Genomic DNA, 13503 nt, shown 5'->3' on the forward strand with positions numbered 1-13503 from the left:
AGGCAAGAAGTGTGAGAAATGAGATTAGGTAACAGAAGCAAGATATTTACAAAGAGAATCTACATGGTTTAATATGAGAGATAAAAGTAGAAAAATAATTTCACTTCATCTTTTTAAATAGCCTTATTGGGTAGACTTTAGCATTATGAACTAAGTTGGGAATGTAAATTGAGAAGTGAACATTATGGTTTGGGATATGTTCAGTTTAAGATATCTACGGTAAATCTCTGTGAAAAATTTCTCCAAAAAATCAAGGAAGAAATAAAAACTTGCTTTTAGAACTTGACAGGTTATTATGTAGTAACTGAAGCTATGAATGTGAATAGAGTCATTCAAGTTAAGTATTTTGAATAAGAACAAATGCAAAGTCAGGATGCTAGGGTTTGCACCAAAATATAGAGCTGAAGAAGCTGAAGAGCTGAATGAAGAAGGAGGAGCTAATAAAGAGGTAAAGAAAGAGGAAGTGACCTGGGAAAGTCAAACAAGAAAATGCAAGTACTATATTTCCCAGACATTCACTGGCAGTGTGTGGTTTATCAATAGTCATTTCAGCAAAATATTGTAAATTATTAATTATTATGATTTGAATCATGAATAGGAGGTTCAATAGAAAATAAAAGTAGCCTTCTCTTTAAGGAATTTATGTTGTGAGGACTATAACATAATAGAATATCTGCTAAATGAAAAAAACAATAGTTAAAGAAAATCTTGCTTTTATTGTTTGCTTTTATTTGAATTTTTATCTTTGTCACCACTGTGATTTATGATTTTGTAATAATGTCAATGACAAGGTTTCATGAATACATTTCAACACCAATACCTGTCCCAGCAGAGTGCCTGTTTCCCTGCACTATTGTCTCATAGTCCCCACTCACTCCCTGCAATTCCCCTGTAAAATTCCCCCAACACCTTTCTTCACTCTGTCACTCCTCCCATCTCACTGCTATGCTAAGTTCAGTTCTTTGGACCAGTTCTTAGACTCTTGTTGCTTTGGACTTTTTGGTATCTCCCTACTTTGCTTCTTTATAACCCATATATGAGAGAGATTGTTTTGTATTTATTTCTCTCCTCTGGCTGACTTCTCTCAGCATGATATACTCTCCAGCTCCATCCACATAGTGGCAAATCTATGAATCCATCATTTCTTATAGTTGAATAGTATTCCATTGTGAAAAATCTTGTTTTTATTTTCTATTTATTTATTTTTTAATTTTTATTAGCGAAACACCATGAGGTACAGTTGTGGACTTACAAGTTTTTGTGCTTGGGTTTCAGTTATACAATGATAGAGTTGTATCATCCCTCCACCAGTGCCCATTCTCCACCACCAATGATCCCAATATCCCTCTCACCCCCTCATCCCCCCATCCCATCCCGCCTCTGAGGCAGGGCATTCCCCTTTGTTCTCTCTCTCCTTTTGGGTGCTGAGATTTGCAAAAGAGGCATTGAGTGGCAATCATGTTTCAGTCTATACTCTACTCTCAGCATGCATCTCTCATCCTGGGAGGATCCTCCCAACACCCTTTACTTGGTGTTCCCTTCTCTATCTGAGCTGCCTTTTCCCCTAGCATGTGCGGCTGGCCTTCAAGCCATGGAGTGAAGCTCCTGGTACTTATCTCGACTATTCTTGGATGTTAGTCTGCTATTTTGTTACTTTATATTGCCCAGAAAATCTTGTTTTTAAGGTGAAAAATAACTAAGCATGATGAAAAATGTTCTGAGAGATAAAATCTCAGTACAATGATCACTTGATCACTTGACATCCTGTTACTTATTGATTTGCTCTAGGGGGCAACAGTAATGTCTCCATTTGTCTCTGTTGTGTGCTAGTGTAGCCCAATGGCATCTGCTTGCTCCAGGAACACAAAGAGCCTCAAACTGTTCATTCAGGGTCTTGATAAAAAAAGTCTGACAATCTCATAGGTGGGCAGCCATGCGATCTTATGATGTCCCACAAAATCCAGTCAGTAATGGCTCTAGTCCAGTGGTCATCTCCAAATCGTGTCCAGCTCATCTGATTTTTGAAATCTTGGCAAACGAGACAGTGTCCCTGATTCTCGATCGTCAATTGAGGTTGGAACTCTGAATTCCTTCTCTCACTTGAGTGGAGCATGATGCTCTAAGCATAGCTCTTTCGATTCCTCTTTGGGAGACCCAAATAGTGTTCTCATCCAGTTTTCATAGGGCTCAGGTCTCTGAGGGATATGTTAATGCAGGAAGAACAGTGGAAGATGGTTTTGCCTGATCGATGTTGCTGTTGTCCCATAATTCCAAATGGGATCGGACCACTATCTCCTTCGTGCAAAATTCTACTTCATGGAGTGGGGAGAAAGGACTTCAAAGTTTAAGAGAACTCCCAGAATGACCACCAACTGGGAGCTCTTTGGCACTATTGCAGCAACATGGGAAGATGCCGTTGTTGAAGACATTGATGAAGAATACTATCGACTGGTTCAGCACCTCCAATTGTGGAGGAATGCCTAGGGAGAGAAAGCCACAAAAAGATGCCTGTCTTCAGAAACTCTTGAGCTCACTCGCCAACACGACTTGGCATGGGCCTCAGGCAACCACAAGCTAAAGTTCAGTACAATGATAAATTTAAAACGTTAAGTTGTGGCAAAGACAATTCATAAAACAAGATGGAAGTCTCAAAGTCTAAAATGGTTTTAGCCTCGAACATGAAAAAGGATCTTCTTTCCCTGCTTCAGACAGAATGAACAGAGGTGAAGCACAGCAGAGGAAACAATTAACAGATTGAATTGATCATCTAAGAAACGGGAGAAAATAACCAGGTATACATGACCAACTAAGATTTGACAATATGAGTATCCAATGGAGAAAGAATAGACTGTACAATATGTGGTTTTGAAAAAAGTGAAATTATGTACAAAGGCATAAAAATTCTGAATCTTAATTCACTTGCAAAAATTAACCAAAAATATATTGAAGAAATGCAGTGGAAAAGTTCTAACATTAGCTGTAGCAAATACTTTTGTATATGGCACCAAAAGTCTAAGCAACAAAAGAAAAAATAAATATCAAGTTAAAAAGCTTCAAGGAAAATCAACAGAATAAAAATGTAAGCTACGGAATGGGAGAAAATATCTGAAAATTATGTATCTTCTAAGGATTAAATCTAAAACATATAGGGAACTTACACAGAAATTAACATGAAACAAGCAAATAATCTAATTTTTTAATATACAGTAAAGTAAGTAAAGGCCCTCCCGTTGATCATCGATTTGCTCGAGCAAGCCCAGTAACGTCTCCATTGGAGACTTTGTTGGTACTGTGTTTGGCATATCGAATACGTCACAGGGAGCTTGCCGGGCTCTGCCATGCGGGCGAGACTCTCGGTAGCTTGCTGGGCTCTCCGAGAGGGGTGGAGGAATGGAACTCGGTCGGCCATGTTGGCTGTGTGCAAGGCAAACGCCCTACCGCATAGGTACATAAAAATATGAGAAGCACTACAAATCAGGGAAATACCAGTCAAAAGCACAGTGAAGTATCACTCACAAAAGGAAACTGGGGACTATTAGAATGGTTCTCATATAAAAATCTGTGAATAAAAGGAAATTCATTAAAAATTTACTTTTATTGACTTTTATTGATTGAAGTTCTGTGATTTTCAATACTATTATTGGTGTTTTCCCATGCACAGAATTCCAACACCACACCTTTCATCAGATGAGTATTTATATCCCTCCCCCAAAACCCCAACGCCACTATGTTTCAATTACCCACCTCCAACAACTCAATTGTGTGGATCAGTACTTTCTTTTATAGCCTTTGTCCACTTGTTACTACCTTACTGTGCATCTTTAGGTACTGCATATGAGGGATATTATTTTGAATTTATCCCTTTTTGACTAAATTAACATGACATCTGCTAGTTTCATCCACATTGCTACAAAATATCATGGTTTTGTTGAGGAAAAGAAAATTTTTGTGGACTGTTAGGAGTGAAAATAACGTGAGCACCGTGAGAAAGAGTATACATATCTGAATATATATATCCGAAGGAAATGCAATCATTGTCTTAAGCAATGTTCTATTTTCATCAAAACAATATTCACAATTGCCAAGTGGATACAACATAAGTATCCTTACATGACTAAACAGACTTATAAAAACAGGTGACATATACTGTTAAATAACAAAAAGTAGATAAAGGGAGTATATTATAACCATTGAGTACCTGTATTGTAAACCATAATGGCCTGAATGAAGGAAAGAGAGTTAGAGCAAGGAGAGAGAGAGAAAGAGAGAGAGAGAGAGAGAGAGTAAATGAAGAAAAGTGCCTGCCACAGAGCAGAATGAGGCAGGAGTGGTGGGTGGAAGGAAACTGAGGACATTGGTGGTGGGAAATGTAAACTAGTGGAGGGACAGGTGTTGGAACATTGTATAACTGAAACTCAATCATGAACAACTCTGTAACTGTGTATCTCATGGTGATTCAATTAAAAAGATAATAAAATAAAATAATTTTATAAAAGATCAGCAATAGGTTTTAATATCTTCCTTTGGAGAACATAAAAAAATTGCTTAATTGGGGCTGATCAGAAAATTCCATGCTGACTAGTTAAACTATGCCCCAATGAAAGGAAGGGAGCTTAAAATTGCAGTTAGGTTAGTCTTGGTGAACTTAACACAAACATCTCAATTTTTTGTCTGTTATTTTCTTTCTGGGGTGGAGCGATGGCACAGCGGTAGGCGTTTGCCTTGCACGCAGCCGAACCGGCCGACCCAGTTCGATTCCTCCACCCCTCTCGGAGGGCCTGGCAAGCTACTGAGAGTATCTCACCTGCACGGCAAAGCCTGGCCAGCTCTCCATGATGTATTCGATATGCCAACAAGTAACAACAAGTCTCACAATGGAGATGTTACTGGATCCGCTCAAGCAAATCGATGAACAATGGGAAGACAGTGCTACAGTGCAGCGCTATTTTCTTTCTAACAACAAACACGATGTTGTATCATTCATTTTAAAAAAAGATCTACCATTTGTAATTTGACTAAAATTACAAGACTTTATGCTAAGTGAAATAAATTCTGATATGAAAGATTATTACATGATCTCGTTTATATCTATTTTTAAATAAAGCATCTTCAATTTTTAACAAAGCCTAATTCATAATAACAAACTATTATAAAGGTAACCATAAACTGCCATTAGTAAGAGAAAAGTGAAAAACAACTAAAGAAAGAAGAATGGTAGCTGACAGGATGAAGGGGAAGAGTTATGGGGAGTTGCTACTTACTGGGTACAGAGTTTTACAAGACAAATTCTAGAGATGTATGGTAATGGTGACAGTGAATTCAGTCCAAAATGAAGTGCTGGACTCAAAATTAAAATGGACAAACTTCTCTGGACTGGGACTTTGGAAAATATAATGAATATTTTCTTTACTTTGATCTTCCCCAAAAATCTTTTAAGGGAGATGACATGTAGGTTGAAGCCTTAGTCAGAAATATTTCTTAAGATCTATAGATTCATTGGAATATACCCTGAGGATTTGATAACAAAGAAGTTATTGATAAACCTAATGCTTACCAATTTGCCACTTGCCCCTTCTAAAAGACTTCCTTCATCTTTTCCTATATAAATGCTTCTAGGGATAATGCATATTCCAGATAGTTCTGTAAGACCTGAGACCACCATCTTTCAGCCTGTTGGCTTGTTGCTTAATAAAGTATTCTCTACCTGTTTTCCAGTCTCTTAACTGATTGGCTTCATCAAGCATCAGTGGAACTGGATCTTCCAATTCCAGCTCCCCAATGATATGAATACATGTAATAACACCAAACTGTACACTGACAAAGTTAGGATATAAATTTTCATTAGTTTATTTTCATGCCTACTTTGACACATAAAAAGTTGGGGGGAGAGGAAGAGGAGGAGGCGGAGGCGAGAAGAAGAAGGAAGAAGAAGAAGAAGAAGAAGAAGAAGAAGAAGAAGAAGAAGAAGAAGAAGAAGAAGAAGAAGAAGAAGAAGAAGAAGAAGAAGAAGAGGAAGAGGAAGAGGAAGAGGAAGAGGAGGAAGAGGAAGAGGAGGAGGAGGAAGAGGAAGAAGAAGAAGAAGAAGAAGAAGAAGAAGAAGAAGAAGAAGAGGAAGAGGAAGAGGAAGAGGAAGAAGAAGAAGAAGAAGAAGAAGAAGAGGAAGAAGAAGAGGAAGAGGAAGAGGAGGAAGAGGAAGAGGAGGAAGAGGAAGAAGAAGAAGAAGAAGAAGAAGAAGAAGAAGAAGAAAAGAAAGAAGAAGAGGAGGAGGAAGAAGAGGAAGTGGAGGAAGAGAAGGAAGAGAAAGAGGGAGAAGAAGAGGAAGAAGAGGAGGAAGAAGAGGAAGAAGACGACATGTAAGGGTGTGGGGGATGGGAGTAAAACTCTATTAAGCAGAACAGATCATTTTCCATGTTCCTCAGAGAAATCGTCAGTGGACTTCTCACGGCCTTCAAAGTATTGGTACTTTCTGCCTCATGGCCCTCCAATTTTCATTGTAAGGATTTTTTGCTTGCTCACTGTGCTCCTGCCCACCAAGCCCTTGATATTCTTAGCTCTGGCGGCCAAATTCTTTCTAAAAGATTTGTATTTGGATGCTGTGCTGTCTAAAACACACATGTGCTGTTGTCCATATTCCTCTACACCCTCAACAAATACTCCTTTAACATAGCTTAGAATACAGGGCAATTAGACAGTGTAGGAGTGTGTGTAGGGAGGTGGGGAGAATGCCATTAAATCTGTGAAACTATGACAATATGTCTGATCATTGTAAAGAAGACTCCATTGTTATAAATGACTGTGAATTTGAATGAGCCAGCCTCTCTATACATGTAAATTATATGCCTAAAATATGAATTTGAAGTAGAAAGACTTCCCAGTCAGAGGCAAACTCCTGTGGAGTAGCATTCTTCAGTCTGTTTCTGCAGATCTCTATTAACTGAGCTGAAAAATTAAGAAAGTCAGCAGGGATTTCTTTGGAATATTTCTTTCCAAATATGTTTCCTTGATAATAATTAACAAGGTATCCCTCAGATAAGAATTAGAAGGAAGAAGGTGTGGTTGCCATCTGAGAAATACAAGTAATGTATTTCATGACTGAGCCACAGACTGTAAGAACAAATTGAATATTCTAGGTAAAGTAGCCTGTAAGATCAATGCAGAAATTGAATGGATTAACACAGATACAGTGCTTCCAGCTGTGAACTTAGGCAGTAAGAGAAAGTATGAGGTTATCTTAGGGAGTACAAGAAAGTATGGGTTGGCTACTATGCCTCACCAAAACACTGTCCTCCCGTTGTTCATCGATTTGCTCGAGCAGGCCCAGTAACATCTCCATTGTGAGACTTCTTGTTACTGTGTTTGGCATATTGAATACTCTTGGTAGCCTGCCAGGCTCTCCGAGAGGGGCAGAGGAATCAAACCTGCCTCGGCCAGGCTGGCTGCGCACAAGGCAAACGCCCTACCGCTGTGCTATCACTCCAGCTCTCACCAACAGGTAACAAAGTGCTACATGATATTAGAAAAGACATGATTCCTATGAATACAAGGATGTTTTCTTCATTAATTTTATTTATGCAGCAAGATAGAATGAAAGTATATCCAAGCTTTAAAAAATATTACTCACAGGGGCTGAAGAGATAGTAGAGAAAGTAGGGTTCTTGCCTTGCACATGACTGACCCAGGTTCAATTTTCTTTTATAAGGGCTGCTTTTGGGGATGTTCTGACCTAGTTGTGCAGGCCATGTTGCTCAGGTAGCCAGGTGGTGCTGGGGATGAAACTTTGGCCCTTGCACATTCTAGGCCTGTGCTCAATGACTATTATCCCAGCCTGATGCTTACTTTTAAACAGAAAAATGTGCATTCTATTACTACCTGAAGATCTCTAGTCGAGAGGATATATGGAACTCAAATGATTTTATAATCATTTCTTTTGGTTTTGTTTTGTTTTGTGGGTCACACCAAGTGATGCTCAGGGGTTACTCCTGGTTTTTTACTCAGAAACTACTCCTGGAAATGCCTGGAGGACCATGTGGGATACTGGGGATTGAACCTGGTTCAGGCATGTGCAAGGCAAGCACCTTACTATCTCTCCGTCCTTAATAATTTTCAACTTCATAATTATTATAAGAATTCCTCTATGGGAAAAATTCACTTAATAATCCACTCAAAATTCTTAAAAATGGACCAGAAAGATAATATAGCAGAAAGGCCAACCCAGCTTGATCACTGGCCCTGCATATGATCCCCTGAGCACTACCAGTAATGATCCCTAAGAACAGAGCCAGAAGTAAGCCTCAGCACTGCTGTCTGTGGTACAAAAAGCAAAAGAGAAGCAGAAAACTACAGAGCATTACAAAAATCTAAAAGCAAAATAAAAATATGCAGATTTACCTACGAACACTCTCACTCTTTTCTTAGGTACAATGTATCCCACTTTTGTTTGTCTGGCAGTTGAACTAAGTGATAGTCTGAGTAAACCAAGTGAAAGTCCTTACACATTAATAAAAGAAATAGTCTAAAGATGACAGAATAGTAAAAATGGAAAATACATGTTCTTTTTTTATGTTTCTGAATTAACCAAACCTGGAACCGCCTAGGACTGAAGGGATAGCACAGCAGGTAGGGCGTTCGCCTTGCATGCGGATGACCCGGGTTCGATTACTCCATCCCTTTAGGAGAATATCGAGAGTATCCCACCCACACGGCAGAACCTGGAAAGTTCCCTGTGGCGTATTAGGTATGCCAAAAACAGTAACAAGTCTCACAATGGAGACATTACTGGTACCCGCTAGAGCAAATTAATGAACAACGGGAGGACAGTGCAGTGCTACAGTGGAAACATCTATCACCAGCTTATTCACCAAAATGGTAAATACTTAAAAAATTTTTTTCAGTACTGAGTACTGAACCCAGAATTTCACAATAAATCCCTAGATTCCTATTTTTTGGGGGAAGTGGGGACCTCATATCCAACAGGGCTGAGAGCTTACTCCTGGCTCTGTGCTCAGGGTTCACTCCTGATAATAATTAGGGGATCATATACAGTGTTAGGGTTTTGAACTCAGTCAGCCACATGCAAAGCAAGCACTTCACCTCCTGTACTATTGCTTTATCAATCCATATTTTTAAAGCCACATCACATTGAATTTTACCTGTCACTCAATGCATTTTAATGTATACTATGTCTTATGGCTTGTTTTACTTTCAATTTCAGTAGTCTAGCAACAGGTTTTGGGTAATTGAAGTTTTTAGTCATTCAAGTATCTGCCTAAATGGCAATTATCTTTCACTCCGACAATTCTTACCTACTTTTCCTAAATTACCATCATACTACCATGGGAGCGATAGCACAGTGGTAGGGTGTTTGCCTTACAAGCGGCCAACATGGCCGACCCGAGTTTGATTCCTCCACCCCTCTCGAAGAGCCCGGCAAGCTACTGAGAGTATCTCGCCCGCAAGGCAGAGCCTGGCAAGCTACCCGTGACGTATTCGATATGCCAAACACAGTAACAACAAGTCTCATGATGGAGATGTTACTGGGCCCGCTCGAGCAAATCGATGAACAATGGGAGGACCGTGACCGTGACCATGACTATCATACTACATTTGCTATGTTCTTCACAATTCTTATTTTCTAGAGCCAGAGAGATAGTATAGGTGCTAAGGAGCTTGCCTTCCTCCCATGTGACTCCAGTTCCATTCTTGGCACCACACAGCATTGATGAGCACTTCTAGGAGTAATTTCTGAGTACAGAACCCTGAGTACTACCAGGTGTGGCCCAAAAGAACAAACGTCAAAAAGAAAACAAAATATTTCCCGAAAAATTCTGATTTTTCTTCCCTTGTAATTTTTTTAATAGTTGACATATCTAGACTTCTTTCAAGATTAAGTTAAAGTCTTGATCTTCAAGGAGCCTTGCTTCTATGTCCCTGCCCAGGTTCCCTATATAATTCTGCAGTTCTTAGATCTCAGTTTGAAGCACCAGTTGTTTTACTCCTTCATCTTAAATCACTCTGAATGTTTGTAGGGAATAAGGATGGTGTCTTTATATTCTGAATCTCAAGTGCTCTACAACACACAGTAGATGCTTTATCAAATGATAGTTGAAAGAAAGAATATGGGGCTGGAGAGATGGGTCAGTGATTGTGTTTGTATCCATACAACAGGTGTAGCTCTGTAGACCCTGTAGAGCTTCAAACTGTACAGGCATAGTCTTTTTTGTTTCAGGATTCATTTCTTGGAAGTAAGAGTGTTAACAAAGTAAGTTTATTGGTAGAGTCTCTATGTTACTTTCCTATATAGCTGCTTCTATTCTGTCAAGCAACTGTTGGTCTGCAGTAATGTTTACAATAACCTTAAAAATGCCAGAGAAGTTTCACCATTTTCTACTGACATTTTCTTCTACTGCCTTTCTCATTTCATCAAATGCCTTGAACATCATAAACAATGCATTTTAAAATCCAGCATGAAAATATATTCCTTAATAATTCTCTATACTACAGACATTCTTTTGGTGCATCTTTTAGTGACCAGAAATGATTAAAAGTAGTTCTCAAAAATTAGTAACAGTAGAAACAAACAAAACTGAGTAGCAAGAACATGGATATTATGGGTCATCCAACTGCAAAGAATACAGACATGCACTTACTGGACAAACAGTACTACTATAAGACTAATGACTTACTATGACTAAGACCTTTTGAGAGTTTTCCTCATGTCTCCTATGCATTTTTATATGCTAATTCTAATCCTCAATCAATTTCTTACTTGGAAGTTATATTTTACTTGGGAAAAATGGAGAGAATAATTAACTTCAAGACAGTCTTCTGATGGCTTAAGGGACCGGTCGGGATGGGAGATGTGTGCTAAAAGTAGATAAAGGACCAAATATGATAACCTTTCAGTGTCTGTATTGCAAACCATAATGCCCAAAAGTGAGAGAGAGTATGGGGAATATTGTCTGCCATGGTAGCAGGGGGAGGGTGGGAAAGAGGGGATATACTGGGGACATTATTGGTGAGGGATGTACACTGGTAGAGGGAAGGGTGTTTGATCATTGTGTGATTATAAATCAAACATGAAAGCTTGTAACTATGTCATGGTGATTCAATAAAATTTAAAAAAAGACAGTCTTCTGAGCCCGTATCTGAGACACCTTGCTATACCATTCCCTTCTATCTCTCAACTTCACTGATTGATTGTTTACCAATAGACACAGCTATAAGTGTTCAATGTAGAAAACACATTATTTTAAGAAGATGGAGATTTAATGCTGGGAACTATGTGCTTACTAAATTGTTGCAAGGGTCCTAGTCTAGGTTTCCTGAGAAAAATCTCAGAACACTATAAAATTAACCTTCATACGAATGAATACACTATACCTATGATCCAGGGATCAGAAAATTAGAATGGGATTTTACATTCTAATTACATCTTTGTAATTACATCTTTGCAGATACAAAGTTGGTCACCAAGAACTTTTTTCCAGTAGAAAACAACAAAAAGGTCTAATTTTGCTCTTCCAAGTCTTACAAAAACAGCATCAGATTAGTGGAAAATAATTTATCCAAACCTCAGGTTATACCCTTATGCTTAGGAATTGGATATTACAGCTTTCCAGCCTTGCAGAAGCCAGACTTCAAGAAGAAAGCAAGCTGAAGCTTACTGGTCAGTTCATATCATTCACCACAACAACTTACAGTCTATATTTTTACTTATCTGCTCAGTGTGGATAGCAAAAATATTTTTGGGGGGTGGGGTAGGGAATTAGTTCACAGCTGATGGCTTTCACTATCTTGTGCCTAAAAGTCATTATTAAGTGTTGTTCAGAGGAACATGCAGTGTTCGGGGCCAACCACATGTAAGCTAAACACCTTAACTCCTATACTATATTGTCTCCAGTCCAAATGAAAATTTGAATTTTCTAATCCCAAATTCTTTGCTAAGAAGGAGTACCAATTGATATTTGTGGAATAAAGCTCCTGTTTGTTTTGTTAGTATGTTCAAAGAAAAATATGGGTCATGATGGAACCTTTTACTAAGCTGAGATATTCGACATATTCTGAGAAGTAAGCAGAGTTTGAAAAGCTGTTAAGAACTTATATCTACTTTACCCAATTCTAAAGCTTTTACTGCCTATATCAAGTACCTACTTCTCAAATGAAAAGCAAGCATCTTAATAACCTTCTATATTGAAATATGTCCAAACCACAAATGCATATATTTATGTATTTTCCTGAACTCATTTTAATCACAAAAGTTTAGAGAATGGGGGTGAGGGAGAGGGAAGCAAACTAGACAGAAGAATGAACTCGGGGTGGGGGGGCTGGAGTGATAGCACAGTGGGTAGGGCGTTCACCTTGCATGCGGCTGACTGGGTTCAATTCCCAGCATCCCATATGGCCCCCTGAGCACCACCAGGAGTAATTCCTGAGTGTATGAGCCAAGAGTAACCCCTGTGCATCATCAGGTGTGATCCTAAAAGCAAAATTAAAGAAAAGAATGAACTCTGGGTTTTAGGAGGAATATTTTAGTGTAACTGCTAAGCAGTAGACTTTGAAACAGTTATATTTTTTTTCACAAAATCTTTATAAATGTTATAGTCTTAGTACAAATATTCAATGGCTTTAAGTGCATGGATTATTAGAAGATTACCTAGAGGATATTTTTCCCGTCTGGCCTCTGCCTCCAACAATATTGTATCAACCTATCATAGTACTTAAATCCACTAAGAAACCATCACCAAACCTCAGTGGCTTAATATTACAATCATTTTTTCATGACTCAATGGGACCTGAGTTGTTCAGGATCATCCTAGATGGTTAAATCCTGCTTAAAGTAGTTGCTGGGTTTAAGCATGGAAAGATGGTTAGAATAGCACAACCTCTCTCACTCCACTTGAGCCCAGGTCCTCAACGAGGCTTGCCCTGACTTGTTCTTATGTTGCAAAGTCCCAAGAGTGTGAGAGCATTTGCTTCCGAATTTCACACATACCATTTCTACTACATTTTGCTGGAAAAGCTCATCACAGCGCAATGAGCCACATTCAAGAAACAGGGGAACAGACTTCACCTTTTAATGAAAGGAGTTACAAAGAATTAATGGGAATTTTTATCTACCATGTCCACTGTATTCTACCTACTTACTTATAGGAAAAGGAGAGTCAAAAAGTAAGGGATTATTATTTTGTTTGGGGGCCACCCCTTGTGAGGCTCAGAGCTTACATTTAGCTCTCTGCAAAGAGATCTCTCCTAGCTGAGCTTGGGGAATCCTGTGGAGTGCTGGGGAATGAACCCAGGTCGTCTGTGCAAGGCAAATGCCTCACCTACTGTTATCAATCTAGCCTGAGGTGGATTCTTTCTTCCCAAAGAACTGAAGGAAAGCTTTATAAAGGAGTTAAACCTTTATAAAGGTGAGATCTACATATGGATAAGATAGATAAAGATAGATAAATGCCCTCCGGTTGTTCGTTGGTGGATTTGCTCGAGCGGGCCCAATAATGTCTC

The 13503-nt window shown here is 38.9% G+C and overlaps 1 pseudogene; it reads left to right on the plus strand.

The window, feature by feature from the left end:
- Positions 1-373: 373 nt before the first annotated feature.
- LOC130025399 (dnaJ homolog subfamily A member 2-like) overlaps positions 374-13503 on the plus strand; it is an 83745-nt pseudogene continuing 70615 nt past the window's right edge.

This window comes from Sorex fumeus, unplaced genomic scaffold (assembly GCF_029834395.1).
Source record: "Sorex fumeus unplaced genomic scaffold, SorFum_2.1 ptg000030l, whole genome shotgun sequence".
Lineage (NCBI taxonomy): Eukaryota > Metazoa > Chordata > Mammalia > Eulipotyphla > Soricidae > Sorex > Sorex fumeus.